The following is a 19,122-nucleotide window of genomic DNA, read 5'->3' as shown; positions in this document are numbered from 1 at the left end:
GAGTTCTTGGTGATGTCTTTTGGGCTAACCAATGCCCCAGCAACGTTCATGCATTTGATGAACAACATGTTCCGGCCTTATCTCGATTCATTCGTCATAGTCTTCATTGATGATATTCTGGTGTATTCGCATAGTCAGGAGGAGCACGCGAAGCATTTGGGAGTTGTATTGCAGATATTGAGGGAGGAGAAGCTTTATGCAAAATTCTCCAAGTGTGAGTTCTGGCTTGGTTCAATGGCTTTCTTGGGGCACATGGTGTCCAGCGAGGGTATTCAAGTTGATCCGAAGAAGATAGAGGCGGTTCAGAGTTGGCCCAGACCGTCCTCAACTACAGAGATTCGCAGTTTTCTTGGTTTGGCAGGCTATTATCGCCGGTTTGTTCTGGGATTCTCATCTATCACATCGCCCTTGACCAAGTTGACTCAGAAGGGTGCTACATTTGTATGATCGGACGAGTGTGAGGAGAGCTTTCAGAAGCTCAAGACATCTTTGACCACAGCTTCAGTGTTGGTTTTGCCATCAGCTTCAGGTACATATATCGTGTATTGTGATGCTTCGAGAGTTGGGATTGGTTGTGTGTTGATGCAGGAGGGTAGAGTTATAGCTTATGCTTCTCGTCAGTTAAAGCCCCATGAGAAGAACTACCTCGTTCATGATTTGGAGTTGGCTGCCATAGTTCATGCATTGAAAATTTGGAGGCATTACTTGTATGGCGTATCTTGTGAGGTTTTCACTGATAATTATAGTCTTCAGCATTTGTTCAAGCGAAAGGATCTTAATTTGAGGCTGCGGAGATGGTTGGAGTTGCTTAAAGATTATGATATCACTATATTGTACCATCCGGGAAAGGACAATGTGGTGGCCGATGCTTTGAGCCGAAAAATAGTGAGTATGGGGAGTTTGGCATATATTCCAGTTGGGGAGAGACCTCTTGCAGTTGATGTTCAGTCCTTGGCCAATCAGTTTGTGAGATTAGACATTTTGGAGCCTAGTCGGGTATTGGATTGTGTGGTATCTTGGTGTTCCTTATATGAACGCATCAGAGAGTGCCAGTACGATGATCCACATTTGCTAGTCCTTAAGGACAGAGTTCAGCATGATGATGCCAGAGATGTGACCATCGGCGATGATGGGTTGTTGAGGATGCAGGGCCAGATTTGTGTGCCCAATGTGGATGGGCTTCGGGAGTTGATTTATAGAGGAGGCCCATAGCTCGCGGTATTCCATTCATCCGGGTGCTGGGAAGATGTATCAGGATTTGAGGCAGCACTATTGGTGGAGAAGAATGAAGAAAGATATTGTGGGATTTGTAGCTCGGTGTCTCAATTTTCAGCAGGTAAAATATGAGCATCAGAGATCGGGTGGCTTGCTACAGCAGATGGATATTCCTGAGTGGAAGTGGGAGAGAATCACTATGGACTTTGTTTTTGAACTTCCATGGACTTTGAGGAAGTTCGATGTTATTTGGGTGATTGTGGATCGGCTGACCAAGTCCGCACACTTCATTCCTGTGTGTACTACCTATTCTTCAGACCGGTTGGCAGGGATTTATATCTGGGAGATTGTTCGTTTGCATGGTGTTCCGGTTTCCATCATTTCAGATAGAGGAACTCAATTTACTTCGCAGTTTTGGAGAGTCGTGTAGAGAGAGTTGGGTACTCAGGTAGGGTTGAGCACAACTTTTCATCCTCAGACGGACGGGCAGTCCGAGCGTACTATTCAGATATTGGAGGACATGTTGCGTGCTTGCGTCATTAATTTCGGAGGAACATGGGATGAGTTTCTACCACTTGCAGAGTTTGCTTATAACAACAACTACCAGTCGGGTATTCAGATGGCTCCATATGAGGCTTTGTATGGGAGGCGGTGCAGATCTCCAGTTGGTTGGTTCGAACCCGGTGAGGTTAGGCTATTGGGGACTGATTTGGTACAGGATGCTTTGGATAAGGTGAAGGTGATTCAGGAGAGGCTTCGTACAGCGCAGTCGAGGCAAAAGAGTATGGTGATAGGAAGGTTCGATATGTGTCCTACATGGTTGGCAAGAAGGTTCTGTTGAAGGTTTCACCCATGAAGGGTGTTATGATTTTTGGGAAGAAAGGGAAATTGAGTCCTCGGTTCATTGGGCCTTTTGAGGTGCTTCGGAGGATTGGGGAGGTGGCTTATGAGATTGCTTTGCCACCCAGCTTGTCGAGTGTGCATCCGGTATTTCATGTTTCTATATTCCGGAAGTATATTGGAATCCGTCTCATGTTCTAGATTTCAGCACGGTTCAGTTGGAAGGTGATTTGACTTATGATGTGGAGCCAGTAGCTATTTTGGAGCGTCAGATTCAGAAGTTGAGATTAAAGTATATAGCTTCAGTGAAGGTGCAGTGGAGAGGTCAGCCCGTGGAGGAGGCTACCTAGGAGACCGAGCGGGTGATGCGGAGCAGATATCCTCACCTGTTTGAGGCTTCAGGTATGTTTCTTAACTCGTTCGAGGACAAACATTTGTTTAAGTTGGGGAGGATGTGACAATCCGGCCAGTCGTCTCATGAGTTACCGCTCTGTTTCCCCTATTTCAGCTTCTTTATGCTTCGTTATCCGTGTTTTTGTGGTATCAGGTTGGTCGGATAGAGTCTGGAATGAGTTTGGTGAAGTTTGAGACACTTAGTCTCTTTTAAGAAGGCTTAAGTTGGAAAAAGTCAACCAGATGTTGACTTATGTGTTAAAAGGCTCGGAAGTGAGTTCCGATGGTTCGGTTAGCTTCGGGAGGTGATTTGTAACTTAGGAGCGCAATCGGAATGGGTTTTGGAGTTGTAGAGAAGATTTAGGCTTAAATTGGCGAAATTGATATTTTGGCGATTTCAGGTTGATAGACAAGATTTTGATATAGGGGTCGGAATGGAATTCCGAGAGTTGCAGTAGCTTCGTTGTGTCATTTGGGATGTGTGTGCAAAATTTCAGATTATTCGAACGCGATTTGATAGACTTTTTGATCGAAAGCATAATTTAAGAGTTCTTGGAGTTCTTAGGCTTGAATCCTATGTTAAATTGGTGATTTGATGTTGTTGTGAGCGTTCCGAAGTTTTGAACAAGTTTGAACGATGTCATGGGATGTATTGGTACAATTGGTATGAAGTTCCGGGGTTCCGAGATGTTTTAGGCCGAAAATCATAGCTGTAGCAGGTCCAGAAGGGTTGCAGGCATCTGAACCCCTCAACGCGGTCCACACAAAATGAAGTGCATCCGCAGTAGGTGCTATGCGGACCGCACAAAATGCAGTGCAGCTGCGGTGGGGAACATTTCACTGCTCCTAAATTGGAAGCTCATATCGTTTGATCTACAAGGAATTTTGAGATGATTCAAAAATGAAAGTTGTAGCCCTTTGTGTTTAGGTTCCAGGAAGATAAAGATATATCAATTTGGACATCTGTAGCGAAAGTTATGGCCAAAATACTAAAGCCAGTCACTACAGATAAAAATCTGTGCGGCCGCAGTCATTTTTGTGCAGACCGCACTAGTTTTGTGCGGACCACGGTCGTTTTTGTGCAGTTCGCAGAGGTGGAAATCTATGGGGTAGTCTATAAATACGAGGTTTTGGGTTTTATTTAATATTTTGACCTAGAGAGCTCCGATTTTGGTGATTTTTCTAAGGGTTTTCAAAAAATTCATCGGGGTAAGTGATTCTAACTCAGATTTGGCTAGAGTACATGAATCTATCATTGAATTCATCATTTAATTCGTGATTTGGGATGGAATTTGGGAAGAAAATTTGTGGAATCTTCCAAAAATACAAAATGATGATTTGAAGGACCAAATGGTACCGAAATTGGATAATTTTGGTATGGTTAGACTCGTGAGGGTATGAGGATTCTGAAAATATAAATTTTACCCGATTCCGAGACAGGGGACCGGGGCTCGAGTTTGGTAATTTCGGGAATTATGTCATATTTTGATTGTTTTCGCTTGGGCTTTGTTCCCTTAGAATATTTTGACGTCCACGTTCTGATTTTGGATAGATTTGACGCGCGTGGAGGCCGATTTGAGGGGCAAAGGTGTCGTGAACTAGAGATTTAGCCGGTTCAAGGTGAGTAATAATTGTAAATGATGCTCTGAGGGTTTGAAACCACGGATTTGCATATTGTAGTGCTATATTAAGGTGAGACATATGCTCGATGACGAGCGTGGAGTCATGCACTATTGGGGATTGTGACTTGGTCCGTCCCGATTGATGATTTTACCGCGTATTTGACTGAAACTTATTTGCTATCATTATGATTTGGGCTGACTGCCATATTGGTCTTTATGCCAACTATTTGAACCCTTCGGGGATTTTTTTACTATTTCCTCACTATTTTGACTTATTACATGAACTCAGTCATGTTATTTTCCATTGTTTTACTACTCAGCCATCTTTACTCTATTTTTAGACTTAAATGATATTTTTAAATGATGTTTTGGGCTGAGAAATACTATTTTACTATTGCCCGAGGGGCTTGTAATGATTTTTGGACTGACTAAGGCCGAGGGCCTGGTTGTGAGGATACATTGATACTGATATGAGGCCGAGGGCCTGGGATACATAAATATACCATGAGGTGGCTTGATTGATATGAGGCCGAGGGCCTAGATTTGATGCCACGAGATGGCTTGATATTGCGCTTGGGCCGTAAGGGGCCCCTCCCAGAGTCTGTACACCCCGAGTGAGTGCGGGTACCCATTGTGATGTGAGATTGAGCCCGAGGGGCTGATATTGTTCTGAGATTGAGCCCGAGGGGCTGGTACTTTTCTGAGATGTCGCCCGAGGGGCGGATTCGTTGATACTATGCCCGAGGGGCAAACTTCTATTCGTTTGCTTACCTGTCAATTACTTGTTTTACTTGTTGAAAAGGGATTTTACTTGACTCTTCACTATTTTACTGTTTTAAGTGATTTTTCCTGTTTCGGTATAGAATGCCTTGTGTTTTACGTGTTTTCTTACTTTCAGTCGTTATTTACATTTGTTACTCACTGAGTTGGAGTACTCACTTTAATCCCTGCACCTTGTGTGCAGATTCAGGCGTAGCTGGTACCGCTCCTGAGTGCTGATTCCTCTAGTTCCAAGCGGTTTTTCAAAGACTACGAGGTAGTTGTTGACGTCCGCAACCCCGTGTCTCTACTTCTCTATCATTTTTGTTTCCTTTCAAACACTTGTAGTAGTTTATGACTTTAGCAGACTAGTATTATGGTTTAGAGACGCTCATGACTTGTGACACCCCGGTTAGGGCTGTGTCGAGTTGGACTTTTCGTATTGTTATCGATATTTTTGCTATTTAATATTGTTTAAATCATGTTTAGACTATTTTTATGTTGATTAACTGCTTTAAAAGTTGAGTTGGGTTGAATTGGCTGGCCTTGTCTTTACGAGATACGTCATCACGATCGGGTTCGGGGTTAGGGTCATGACAAGTTGGTATCAGAGCCTAGGTTACATAGGTCTCACGAGTCTTGAGCAGGTTTAGTAGAGTCTCGCGGATCGGTATGGAGATGTCTGTATTTATCCTAGAGAGGCTACAAAAACTTTAGGAAAACTTCACATTCTTGAAATTGTTGTCGTGCGAACTTGTTGATCCGAGTACTAAACTTCTGTTATTTCATTCTCTCACAGATGGTGAGGACACGCGCTACCGGGTGGGGTGGACGACCACCAGTGCCACCAGCTGAGACCACTAGAGGTCGAGGATGCGGTCGTGGTCATGGCAGAGGCAGAGCAGCGAGGGCAGCACCTGTTGATCCACCAACTACCCCAGCTCAGAATCAGGCTCCAGCTATGGATGCTCCAGCAGCACCAGTTCAGGCACCAGCTATGCCCATCGTGATTCCAGGTCTTCAGGAGGCTTTGGCATAGATCTTATCAGTTTGCACTAGCCTAGCTCAAGCGGTCTCAGCCACTACAGCCGTAGCTACTTCACAGGCCGGGGGAGGCAATCAGACTCCCACCGCTCGCACATCTGAGCAGGTAGTGTAGGGACTTCAGACGACGGGGGCGTATCCAGCCCAGCATGTCACAGCCGCTCAGGACTATGTGGTTCTTGTCATGCCGGAGGATGAGCAGCGTAGATTGGAGAGGTTTGGTAGATTACAGCCTCCGACCTTCAGTGGCGCAAAGAGCAAGGATGCCTAGGGCTTTTTGGATAAGTGTTAGAGGATGCTTCGTACTGCCGGTATTCTGGAGACCAGCAGGGTCGCTTTTACCACCTATCAGTTTTCAGGAGATGCTTTTACTTGGTGGGAGGATTTTGAGAGGCGTAGGCCTGTTGGTGCAGCGTCCCTTACTTGGCAGCAGTTCTCCGTTATCTTCCTAGAGAAGTATGTGTCGCAGTCCCGCAAAGAGGAGCTGCGTAGAAAGTTTGAGTGGTTGCGACAGGGGGATATGACTGTGTCACAGTATGAGTTGAGGTTTTCTGAGTTAGCTCGTCATGCCATCTGGATGGTTCCGACAGATCGAGAGAGGATCAGGAGATTTGTTGATGGTCTTACTTACCACCTTCGTATTCTTATGACCAAAGAGAGGGTGACTGGTGCTACCTTCGAGGAGGTTGTTGGTATCGCCCGTAAGATTGAGACTGTTCACCCTCAGGAGTGAGAGGAGAGGGAGGCCAAGAGGCCTCGAGGATCTGGTAGCTATAGTGGTGCTCCTTCGAGGGGCCAGTTCCAGCACAGTAGAGGCTGTTCATTCAGGCCTGCTCAGTCAGCTCGCCCAGGTCAATCATGGGGCGGTCAGGCCCATTTCTATGCCATCCCAGGCAGACCAAATGCTATTGCTTCAGATGCTATCATTATAGGTATTGTTTCGGTCTACCACAGAGATGCCTCTGTATTATTTGATCCTGGTTACACCTTTTCTTATGTGTTATCATACTTTGCTCGTTATTTGGGTATGCCCTGTGAGCTTCTTGCTTTACCTGTTCAAGTATCTACCCCGGTGGGCGATACTATTGTTGTAGACCATGTTTACCGGTCATGTGTGGTGACTATTGGGGGTCTAGAGACCTGAGTGGATCTATTACTATTGAGCATGATGGATTTTGATGTCATTTTGGGCATGGATTAGTTATCTTCGTGTCATGTTATTCTGGACTGTCATGCTAAGACAGTCACATTGGCTATGCTGGGTGTGCGATGGATCGAGTGGCGAGGTGTGACTAATTATGTTCCTAGTAGAGTGATCTCTTTCTTGAGAGCCCAGCGTATGGATGGGAAGGGTTGTCTTTCATACCTAGCATTTGTGAGGGATGTCAGAGCTGAGACTCCCAGTATTGATGTTGTTCTAGTTGTGAGGGATTTTCCTGATGTGTTTCCTGCAGACCTGCGGGGCATGCCACCGGACAGGGATATTGATTTTGTTATTGACCTGGTGCCGGGCACTCAGCCCATTTCTATTCCACCGTATTGTATGGCACCAACGGAGTTGAAGGAATTGAAGGAGCAACTTCAGGAGCTCCTAGATAAGGGGTCCATTCGACCTAGTGTGTCACCTTGGGGTGCGCCAGTTCTGTTTGTGAAGAAGAAGGATGGCACAATGAGAATGTGCATTATAGGCAATTAAACAAGGAAACAATTAAGAACAAGTATCCTTTGCCTCGTATTGATGATTTATTTGACCAGCTTCAGGGAGCGTTTGAGGTGCTTCGGAGGATTGGGGAGGTGGCTTATGAGCTTGCTTTGCCACCCAGCTTGTTGAGTGTGCATCCGGTATTTCATGTTTCTATGCTCCGGAAGTATATTGGAGATCCGTCTCATGTTCTAAATTTCAGCACGGTTCAATTGGAGGGTGATTTGACTTATGATGTGGAGCCAGCAGCTATTTTGGAGCATCAGATTCGGAAGTTGAGATCAAAGGATAAAGCTTTAGTGAAGGTGCAGTGGAGAGGTCGGCCCGTGGAGGAGGCTACCTGGGAGACCAAGCGGGAGATGCAGAGTAGATATCCTCATCTGTTTGAGGCTTCAGGTATGTTTCTTGACTCGTTCGAGGATGAACGTTTGTTTAAGTTGGGGAGGATGTGATGACCCGGCCAGTCGTCTCATAAGTTACCACTCTGTTTCCCCCATTTCAGCTTCTTTATGCTTCGTTATTCGTGTTGTTGTGGTATCGGGTTGGTCGGATCGAGTCCGGAATGAGTTTGGTGAAGTTTGAGACACTCAGTCTCTTTTAAGATGGCTTAAGTTGGAAAAAGTCAACTAGATGTTGACTTATGTGTTAAAAGGCTCAGAAGTGAGTTCCGATGGTTCGGTTAGCTTTGGGAGGTGATTTGTGACGTAGGAGCGCAATCGGAATGGGTTTTGGAGTTGTAGAGAAGATTTAGTCTTAAATTGGCGAAGTTGATATTTTGGCGATTTCCGGTTGATAGGCAAAACTTTGATATAGGGGTCGGAATGGAATTCCGAGAGTTGCAGTAGCTTTATTATGTCATTTGGGATGTGTGTGCAAAATTTGAGGTCATTCGGACGAGATTTGATAGACGTTTTGATCGAAAGCATAATTTAAGAGTTCTTGGAGTTCTTAGGTTTGAATCCTATGTTAAATTGGTGATTTGATGTTGTTGTGAGCGTTCCGAAGTTTTGAACAAGTTTGAACGATGTCATGGGATGTGTTGGTACAATTGGTTTGAAGTTCCGGGGGTTCCGGGTTGGTTCTGGGATGTTTTAGGCTGAAAATCATAGCTGTAGCAGGTCAGAAGGGTTGCAGGCCTCAGAACCCACCAGCGGTCCGCACAAAATGAAGTGCATCCGCGGTAGGTGTTGCGCGGACCGCACAAAATGTAGTGTGGCCGCGGTGGGGAACATTTAACCGGTCCTACTTTGGAATCTCATATCGTTTGATCTACATGGAATTTTGAGATGATTCAAAACAAAAGTTGTAGCCCTTTGTGTATAGTTTCCAGAAAGATAAAGATATCGCAATTTTGACATCTGTAACAAAGGTTATGGCCAAAATACTAAAGCCTGTCACTGCAGATAAAACCTTGTGTGGCTGCAGTCATTTTTGTGTGGACCGCACTGGTTTTGTGCGGACCGCGGTCGTTTTTGTGCGGTCAGCAGAGGTGGAATCAGTGGGGTACTCTATAAATATTAGGTTTTGGATTTTATTAAATATTTTGACCTACAGAGCTCGGATTTTGGCGATTTTTTGAAAGTTTTTCAAGAAATTCATCGGGGTAAGTGATTCTATATTTGGCTAGAGTACATGAATCTATCATTGAATTCATTATTTAATTCGTGATTTGGGATGAAATTTGGGAAGAAAATTTGTGGAATCTTCCAAAAATATAAAATGATGATTTGAAGGACCAAATGGTACCAGAATTGGATAATTTTGGTATGGTTAGACTCGTGAGGGTATGAGGATTCTGAAAATGTAAATTTTACCCGATTCCGAGACGTGGGCCCTGGGCTCGGGTTTTGGTAATTTCCGGAATTGTGTCATATTTTGATTGTTTTTGCTTGGGCTTTGTTCCCTTATCATATTTTGACGTCCACGTTCTGATTTTGGATAGATTCAACACACGTCGAGGCCGATTTGAGGGGCAAAGGCGTTGCAACTAGAGATTTAGCCGGTTCGAGGTTAGTAATGATTGTAAATGATGCTCTGAGGGTTTGAGACCCCGAATTTGCATATTGCAGTGCTATATTGAGGTGAGACAGACGCTCGATGACGAGTGTGGGGTCATGCACTATTGGGGATTGTGACTTGGTCCGTCCCGATTGATGATTTTACCGCGTATTTGACTGAAACTTCTTTGCTATCATCATGATTTGGGCTGATTGTCATATTTGGGCTTTGTGCCAACTATTTGAACCCTTTGGGGATTTTTATTACTATTTCCTTACTGTTTTGACTTATTACTTGAACTCAGTCATGTTATTTTCCACTGTTTTACTATTCAGCTATCTTTACTCAGTTTTAAGACTTAAATGATATTTTTAAATAATGTTTGGGTTGAGAAATACTATTTTACTATTGCCCAAGGGGCTTGTGATGATTTTTGGACTGAGTAAGGCCGAGGGTCTGGGATACATAAATATTCCACGAGGTGGCTTGATTGCTATGAGGCCGAGGGCCTAGATTGGATGCCACGAGATCGCTTGATATTGTGCTTGGGCCGTAAGGGGCCCTCCCGGAGTCTGTACACCCCCAGTGATCGCGGGTACCTATTGTGATGTGAGATTGAGCCCGAGGGGCTGATATTGTTCTGAGATTGAGCCCGAGGGACCGGTACAATTCTGAGATATTGCCTGAGGGGCGGATTCGTTGATACTGTGCCCGATGGGCGGTCGCGCCCCTTTTTCTAGAGCGAAATCGGGTTTATGACATTTGGAGAGACAACTCATTCCTTTTGGGAATTGGGTTTTCATTTGAAGAGTCGCCACCTAATGATTAGGGTGCATTAGGACACCAAAAGAGTTTGATTTTGAATAACCAGAGATTAGGGTAAGGGCTTGAAATTATTCTAAGGGGAAGGTGTTAGGCACCCCTCAGAATCCACTAGTGTGGTTCCCGACTAGACAATTATTGTGAATTTGGGGAGCTATTAACATTTAGACAAATAAGGCTCAAATAAGAGGGGATTTCATATAATGGTTTGCAAATAAATAAAGTTTGGATGAGCAAAGAAACTGATCTTTTTAAAGAAGGAGTTGAAATGATAAAAGAAATAAGGGAAAGGGGGTCCTAGGTTTATTAACAATATGGATCACCCCATACAATGCCTGGTAATCACTCCTCAATGAGGGGATACACGTGACATTATCTCGTGGTCATTATATCCATATATACCTTTCCCACCCTGTTAAGGTATTTAAAGCACGTATTGGTCTCGTTTACTTATTGCATGCTATTACCCGTCCCAATCCTATCAGTTCCGGAGGCATTTAGGACTACTAATCCTAAAAGGGAGGGATATTAGGCTTATTTGTAGTTTCAAAGGAAAAAACTCTAAGGCGACATACAAAACACGTATTGCAAATTGGGGAAAGCATATAACAAGCAGAGGCTCAGTTATACCTCCTTGAACAAAAAAGCACGTAATTAGCATGACTTACGCATACTGCTTAGGTATGATTTAAAAAGGTATTAAAGACGAGTGAGAGGAAATTGTTGAGACAGTTTCAGCTTATCACATAACTCAGATAAGAAGTCCGAATCAGGCCTGTCTGCTGGTTGTAATTATTAATAGAAGCAGATTTAGTTTATATTTATTACCATAAGACTTGCCCAATGTTTGAATAGGGGTCTTATAGGCATGATATCTACTGGATTCAGAAAGCAATGAAACAGTATGGCTCGAAATGAATTGTTTGAATGCATACTCGTTAAACTTGCTAAGTGATAGAATCAGATTATTAAAAGAGAGGTAGGATTTAAACGAATTGATTACAAGTCCTGCGGCTGATAGTAACCATTATCACCGGTTTTATGTCTAACACTGAGTGAAGTGAATCAGATTTTAATAGAAAATCCTATAGGCATGCTTTATATACGTTGCTGATTTTAAAACCCAATAGACGTGGTATCTAAATGCGGACTTTGTTTTAAACCTTATGCAAAATTGAACATTTCTATAGGCATAATTTCTCTATGACGTTAAATATGCAGAATCCTATAGACATGATTTCTAGATGTAATTGAATATGCAGAATCCTATAGACATGGTTTCTATATGAGGTTGAGTATGCAGGAATATAGTAGTCCTATAGTAATGATTTCTAAGTGAAGTTTGAATATGCAGAATCCTATAGACATGATTTCTAGATGTAATTGATTATGCAGAATCCTATACACATGATTTCTATATGAGGTTGAGTATGCAGGAATATAGTAGTCATATAGTCATGATTTCTACCCTTTGCATACGTAGTTACCCACCCTTATCACTAATCAGCCCCAAATGTTTGTTACAAAGTATTACAAACTAGAATAAATAAAATTACATCCAAATACAAATAAAAGTACAACCAGAGGAAGCCTGATTCTGACTTCCTCTTTGAGTTACAAGATAAACCCAACTCAAAGACCATTGATCCAAAGCCTTTCTCCAATTTGAGTATGTCAGAGTTCCCTAAAAGCCTCAATGGGACGCCGTGCAGTGCTTACACCCAAATTGTATTATCAGAATGAGGATAAAGGCAGTGTGGAAGGGCCATCCCTCAAGTGTCCAAGTTCAGAGGGAGCTCAAAGGGTCACAAGGCAAGGCTCACAAGAGGGGGAAGCACTTAAAGTCTAAAAGAGTGTGCAAGTGAAGAGTAGAGTTCTGGGGAGTAAAGAAGAGGGAGACAGCTACAAACAGGTACACAAAAGGGGCTCACGGGAATAGGAAGTTTCAAAGAGTCCCTGTGCTTAGACATTTAGCTAATTCTGGGCATGCACAACAATAGAGAGTGTTGTTATGCTTATAAATTAACAAGAATACACAACATAGGATAGTGACATGAAGGTTATGATTCCAGGGGAAACAAGTTTGAGCCATAGACAATAATACTTGATATTGTCATGCCTCAAACAAACCATTAGCATCAGACACATTAGGGTAGGGGATTTGGGATTCATAATAGGAAGGAAACTACAGCATGCTAAAGTAAATTCTGAACTAAACACAAGCAATAGGCCGACATGCAAGTGAAGGTATTAAATAAACACATTGACGTGGTTGCTGAAAACCTTAATCGGGACATACCAGTTTCAAAGAAGAAAAACACAGCAGTAGCAGCACTTGAAAGAAAACAGGCCACAGTACAAATAACAAGAGAGAGTGCTTTTTGAATGTGAGTGTGAGTTCAGAAAACTAAGAATGTTCGTGTGTGTTTGTGTCAATGAAAGAGCATGGTATTTATAGTTTGAAAACAGGCAGTGAATAAGTTAAGAAAATAACCATGTACCAATTAAAATCAATCAGTAGAAGAACTTCTTTAATTAAGGAGTTCGAACATAAACGGTAATGAACAGAAATCATTTAGGGAAAGAGATCAAATAAGCATCTTGTGCAAAGTAGACAATTAGGGGTAAATACATAGGAGTTTAATTATGGGAAGGATCTTTGAAATACACGGTTAAACAAATAAGGTAACAATCAATCAGTACATAGTAAATCAAGGAATCAGAGATTCAAAATTACTGGTTCATGAATAAACCAAGTCAGAAAGGCTAAGGGAAGTTTTCAAATCAAACCAAGAAACAGGGAAATTAGTAAAACAAGAAAAGCATCAATCAGATTTACACAAGGAGGTCTGAAATCAGTCAAAAATTGAAAGTCATTTTAGAGGGGAAGCTTAGCATATATAAAGAGCACACAAGTATTAGGCATGCAAGGCTGAATTTAGGACAAAGAAAATGTCATGCAATTGCAAAATCAGTAGGTAGTGGACTATAGGAACATGGTAGTCACATAGGTCAATTTCAGTAACTAAGCAATGGAGAAGGGAGAGAGTATCAAATAGCATGCAAAGGATCCAGTAGAAAGACCTTAGAAGAGTTTAGCAGGGATACAGAATCATAAAAAGAAACAAAAGATTTTGAAATTTCAGTCGAGCAACAGATGAAACAACTTCAGAAACCCAAATAGGTCCAAAGAAATTAGGGTTTCGAAACCAAACAAGTTCAGAGATGAAGGACAAGCAAATTACATAGCAAATAGCCTCAAAACTTGAGAGAACCCCCCAAATGTAGGGTTTTCACCATCAATCAAGTATAGAGATGAAAGACAAAAGAATCAGGCAAAAATATCAACTAAGAAAATAAAATCAGAAACCTTAAGAAAGGGCCAGGACTTTTAACATAAAGAAACACAGTAGAAGAACAACATAAGAGACATAGTAGGAGAATCAACACAAGAAACACAGTAGAAGAATCAACATAAGAAACATAGTAGAAGAACATCATAAGAAACACAGTAGAAGAATCAACATAAGAAACACAGTAGAAGAACGACATGTAAAAAAAATCAGAAAAGCTTCAAAATAACTTAACAAAACCCTAAATCGGAAAAGATAAAGGTTTTGAAGGTAAGGTTTTGAAATAAACCTTAAGAAAACTTTCAAAAAGTTTGGAGAGAACACAGATCGACAACAGATCTGAAAGAATCAGAAGAACCTCGAAGGTTAGAGTTTCAGAAGAAACCCAAAGGGTGAGAAAGGCTTGGAAATCATCAATCTAAGCAGGAGAGGTCGAGATCAGGCTTGGATAGCCATAGCCAGCCGGAGCAAGGTCGAGGATTACCGGAGACAGCCATAACACTGAAAACATCCGAGGTCTGGACCAAATTTCTTCAAGGTCTGGCCTTGAGGCCATGATAATCGAGCATGCAGGAGTCGTAGGAAGTAGATACATGCCATCAATGGCTTTGGAAGCCTTGGATGTGGTCGATTTTAGGTGGTGATTGAAGCTGGCGGCTAGTGTTTCTGAAAGAGATTGAGAGAGAATTGGGAGAGGGGGAATTCAAGGGCGGCTTCAGATGGGAAATGATTAGGGTTAGGGGTAATGGGAATTAAAAAAGGAAAGGGAAATGGGGACCGTTGATTTGGGAGATCAACGGTTGAGATTAGAGAGGGTAGGTGGGAAACGTGTCTGGGTCGGTTTGAACGGGGTTTGGATCAGGGTAATTGGGTTTGAGATTGGGTTTAATTGAGGGTTTATTTAGGGCTATAATTGAAATAAACGGGTCTAGGAATTAGATGGCCACTTTCCCTTGTTTGATTTTATAAAAATGGTAAAATAATTTCTGAAAATAAATTAAAGGCACTAAGATGATTAATAATACATAATTATCAAATAAAAAATACTGGAGCTAATTTTATAAATATAATTACAATTAAATCTTAGAAGAGGCTAATATTGCAATTATATGCAATTTAGCTTAAAAATGCCAAAATTATGTTAGCTATATTTTAGTATAAATATGAGAATCCACTAAATGAATCACTGAAAATGATAATTTGGGGGATAATTATTGGTTTTTTTCTTGATGAAATAGGGCAATAAATTGATTTAAAAACCCTTTAAAAATTGGGAAAAAAAATGAAACCTTGGGACATACTTATATATACATATACATGCTATTTTGAAAGTATTTTGCATATTAAAAATATACAGGGAAAAATTGGGTATCAACAACTGCCCCTCTTTACCCGGGAAGGATGAAAGAGTTGTCGGGTAAAGATATGATGGCCAATTTTGACCGAACGAAATGGTTCGAGTAGACTTAAGTCTTATTCTGGCTTCTGAACTGCCTACATATCTCTGGTTTTATAGGAATCAGGTCGTATATAGTTCGGGATCCGTCGATGGAATATGCCGATGGAGACTTTTCAAGAACGGACGCAATATTCAGGTTGGGATGAATGGTTGAAGTCTGATAGGGCTGCGGGAACTAGAGTGGGATCACTCCTGTTGAGATGGTCGTTGCTCGCCGGTTTACCTGTAAATAAGCAACACAAGCATATATAGTGCGTAAATTTAAACATGATGCAAATTCCCGTCGGACCATGAATGTTTGTCTTTGGACGATTAAGATGACGTCCTTAGACCATGATGTTCTGGGCCATGAAGCATATAATAATTGATTTTCAGGCCATGAAATGATTCTCTCGGGCTATGAGAATGATGCCTCTAAACTATGATGCCTTTGAATAATAATATGCAAACAATTCAAAGGGATTCTCAGGCCATGACATGGTGTTCTCGGGCTATGAAAATGGTGCCTCAGAACAATGATGCCTTTGGATAATTTGGCGATCTTTCAGCCCATGAGATGTAGTATTTGGCGATCTTTCAGCCCATGCAATGCAGTAAGTGGCAATCTTTCAGCCAACGCAAATGTAAATAAGGTGGCGATCTTTCAGCCATGCAAATGTAAATAAGGTGGTGATCTTTCAGCCGATGCAAAAATAAAGTGGCAATCTTTCAGCCATTCAAATAAGGTGGCGATCTTTCAGCCGATGCAAATGTAAATAAGGTGGCGACCTTTCAGCCAATGCAAATGAAGGTAGAGCTTAACCTCGGAAGGCAGAATAGTAGCCTTATGCAATGGAAGAAATGCATATGGAGGTAGAGCTTAACCTCGGAAGGCAGAATGGTAGCCTTATGCAATGCAAGAAATGCAGATGGAGACAGAATTTAGTGTTGGAAGGCAGAATGGTAGCCTTATGCAATGCAAGAAATGCAGATAGAGGTAGATCTTAACCTCAGAAGGCAGATTGGTAGCCTTATGCAATGCAGAAATGGAGATGGAGACATAGTTTAGTCTCAGAAGGCAGAATGGTAACCTTATGCAAAAAGTAAAAGGGCAAATGATAATAGAATTTTCTTAGCTGATAGCGGATTGTGATATTGCGACTGCTGGGGATACTGCGTGTGGATAGCAGCTGTGAGTAATTGCAACAGTTTTGAGAGTTGTATTTCTGAGCAATGTGAGTCTCGTGAGTATATAGTATATTTGATGATTTTGCAACTCAAGTGCCTGCATCCAAAGAAAAATCGTGAGTTTTGTAAAAGGGGGGAGGCTAGTTATCCCCGCTGGCTCTACTTGACCTGCTCGACAGTGACCTGGTGATATTGTACATATCATTGGGGGGTAATGTTGCTAAACAAGGCAATTTTGGCAATAAACATGCATGATTTAGTAAATAAAATGTAACATTAAATACATAATTAAGAATAGTTTTCTTTAGATGACCCAACGACTGTGACGTGGTTCAAGACATTGCAACCCATCTTGTTACGGAATTTTGAGGGTCCTCCTCAAAATTTTGCCCTTGTTTACTGGGTTGCTGTTTCTGACTGCTGCTAGTGATAATTAGCTGAAATCAACTTCGAAATTTTGAGGGTCCTCCTCAAAATTCTGCCCCAGTTTCCCATCGCAGGGGGAAATGAAAATTTTATTGAATTGTGACCGAACCTATAGGGCTGCCTACGTATCCCCTCTTAAACGAGAATCAGGTCAGGCGTAGTTCAAATTACATCATGTGAGGAAAGCATAAAGATTACACATAGTAATGCTTGACTGCATCTGAATTGATCGGCTCCGACCAGACTTCTCCGTCCATTTCTACGAGTATGAGGGCTCCTCCTATCAGAACCCGGTGAACCATGTATGGACCCTGCTAGTTGGGAGAGAATTTCCCCTTCATTTCATCCCGATGCGGAAAATTTTTCTTTAACACTAGCTGCCCCGGTGTGAATTGTCTAGGCTTGACTCTTTTGTTGAAGGCTCTAGACATTCTATTATGATAAAGTTGACTATGGAAAACTGCATTCATTCTCTTTCCATCGATAAGATCCAGATGCTCATAACGACTTTTCACCCACTCTGCATCGTCGAGCTCAGCTTCCTGTATGATCCTTAGGGAGGGAATTTCTACCTCAGCGGGAATAACGGCTCTATACCGTAAACTATCATATAAGGGGTTGCCCCGGTTGATGTGCGGACTGTGGTGCGATATCCTAGTAAAGCAAACGATAACTTCTCCTGCCATTGTTTATGCTTCTCTATCATTTTCCTCAATATCTTCTTGATATTCTTATTGGCGGCTTCTACTGCTCCGTTCATCTGAGGTCTGTAGGCTATAGAATTCTTGTGTCTGATCTTAAAGGTTTCATACATGGCTTTCATCAAGTCACTATTGAGGTTGGAGCCATTATCGGTAATGATTGACTCTGGAATCCCGAATCGGCAAACAATGTTGTCGTGGACAAAGTCTGCCACGACCTTCTTGGTTACTGCTTTGTAAGATGTTATTTTAACCCATTTGGTGAAATAGTCAATTGCTACCAAGATAAACCTGTGCCCGTTGGAAGCAGCAGGCTCGATTGGTCCAATAACATCCATTCCCCAAGCGGCAAACGGCCATGGTGAGCTTGTTGCATTAAGCTCGCTTGGAGGTACCTTTATCATATCTGCATGTATCTGATAGCGGTGACATTTTCGGACATACTGGATGTAGTCCGTCTCCATAGTTATCCAAAAGTAACCAGCTCAGAGTATCTTCTTTGCTAAGACAAAGCCATTTATATGCGGACCGCAGATCCCAGCGTGAATTTCCTCTAGTAGCCTGGATGCTTCATTTGTGTCGACACATCTCAGCAATCCTAAATCAGGAGTCCTCCTATATAGGATTCCTCCGTTGTGAAAGAAATTTTTGGACAACCTCCGAAGTATGCATTTCTGAGTAGGATTTGCAAGTTCTGGGTATTCTCCTTTCGTCAAATATTCCTTGATATCATGAAACCAAGGTTTTCCGTCTGCTTCTTCCTCAATATGAGCACAATAAGCTGGCTGATCATGGATCTTTACCGAAATGTGATCAATAAAGTTCTTATCTGGATGTTGTATCATAGATGATAGGGTAGCCAATGCATCGACGAACTCATTTTGTACTCTGGGAACATGTTGGAATTCTGTCTTTGTGAACCTTTTCCTGAATTCCTGTACATAATGCAGATACGGGAGTATCTTAGAGTTCTTGGTTGCCCATTCCTCTCGGACCTGATGTATAAGTAGGTCTGAATCCGATCACTAGCAACTCTTGAATGTTCATGTCAATAGCCATCTTGATCCCTAAGATGCAGGCTTCATACCCGACCATGTTGTTGGTACACGGGAACCTGAGTTTGGCAGACACCGAATACTGTTGACCGATTTCTGATACTAGGACGACTCCTATGCCAACTCCCTTGAAGTTTGTTGCTCCGTCGAAAAACATTCTCCAACCGTCATAGGATTCTACAATATCTTCTCCTATGAATGATACCTCTTCGTCAGGAAAATACATTTTAGGGATTCGTATTCTCCGTCCACGGGATTTTCAGCAAGGTGGTCTACTTGTGCCTGTCCCTTGATCGCTTTCTGAGTCACGTAGACAATGTCGAATTCACTCAACAGGATTTTTCACTTGGCTAGCTTGCCAGTGGGCATGGGCTTCTGGAAAATGTACTTCAACGGATCCATCCTTGATATGAGATATGTAGTATAGGCACAGAAATAGTGCCTCAGCTTCTGAGCTACCCAAGTCAAAGCATAACAGGTGCGCTCTAACAGAGAATACCAGGCCTCGTATGGGGTGAACTTCTTACTGAGGTAATAGATGGCCTGCTCCTTCCTCCCCATTTCAT

Source organism: Nicotiana sylvestris, chromosome 8 (assembly GCF_000393655.2).
Source record: "Nicotiana sylvestris chromosome 8, ASM39365v2, whole genome shotgun sequence".
In the NCBI taxonomy this organism is placed as follows: domain Eukaryota; kingdom Viridiplantae; phylum Streptophyta; class Magnoliopsida; order Solanales; family Solanaceae; genus Nicotiana; species Nicotiana sylvestris.
Note: the sequence above shows the minus strand (reverse complement) of the source record.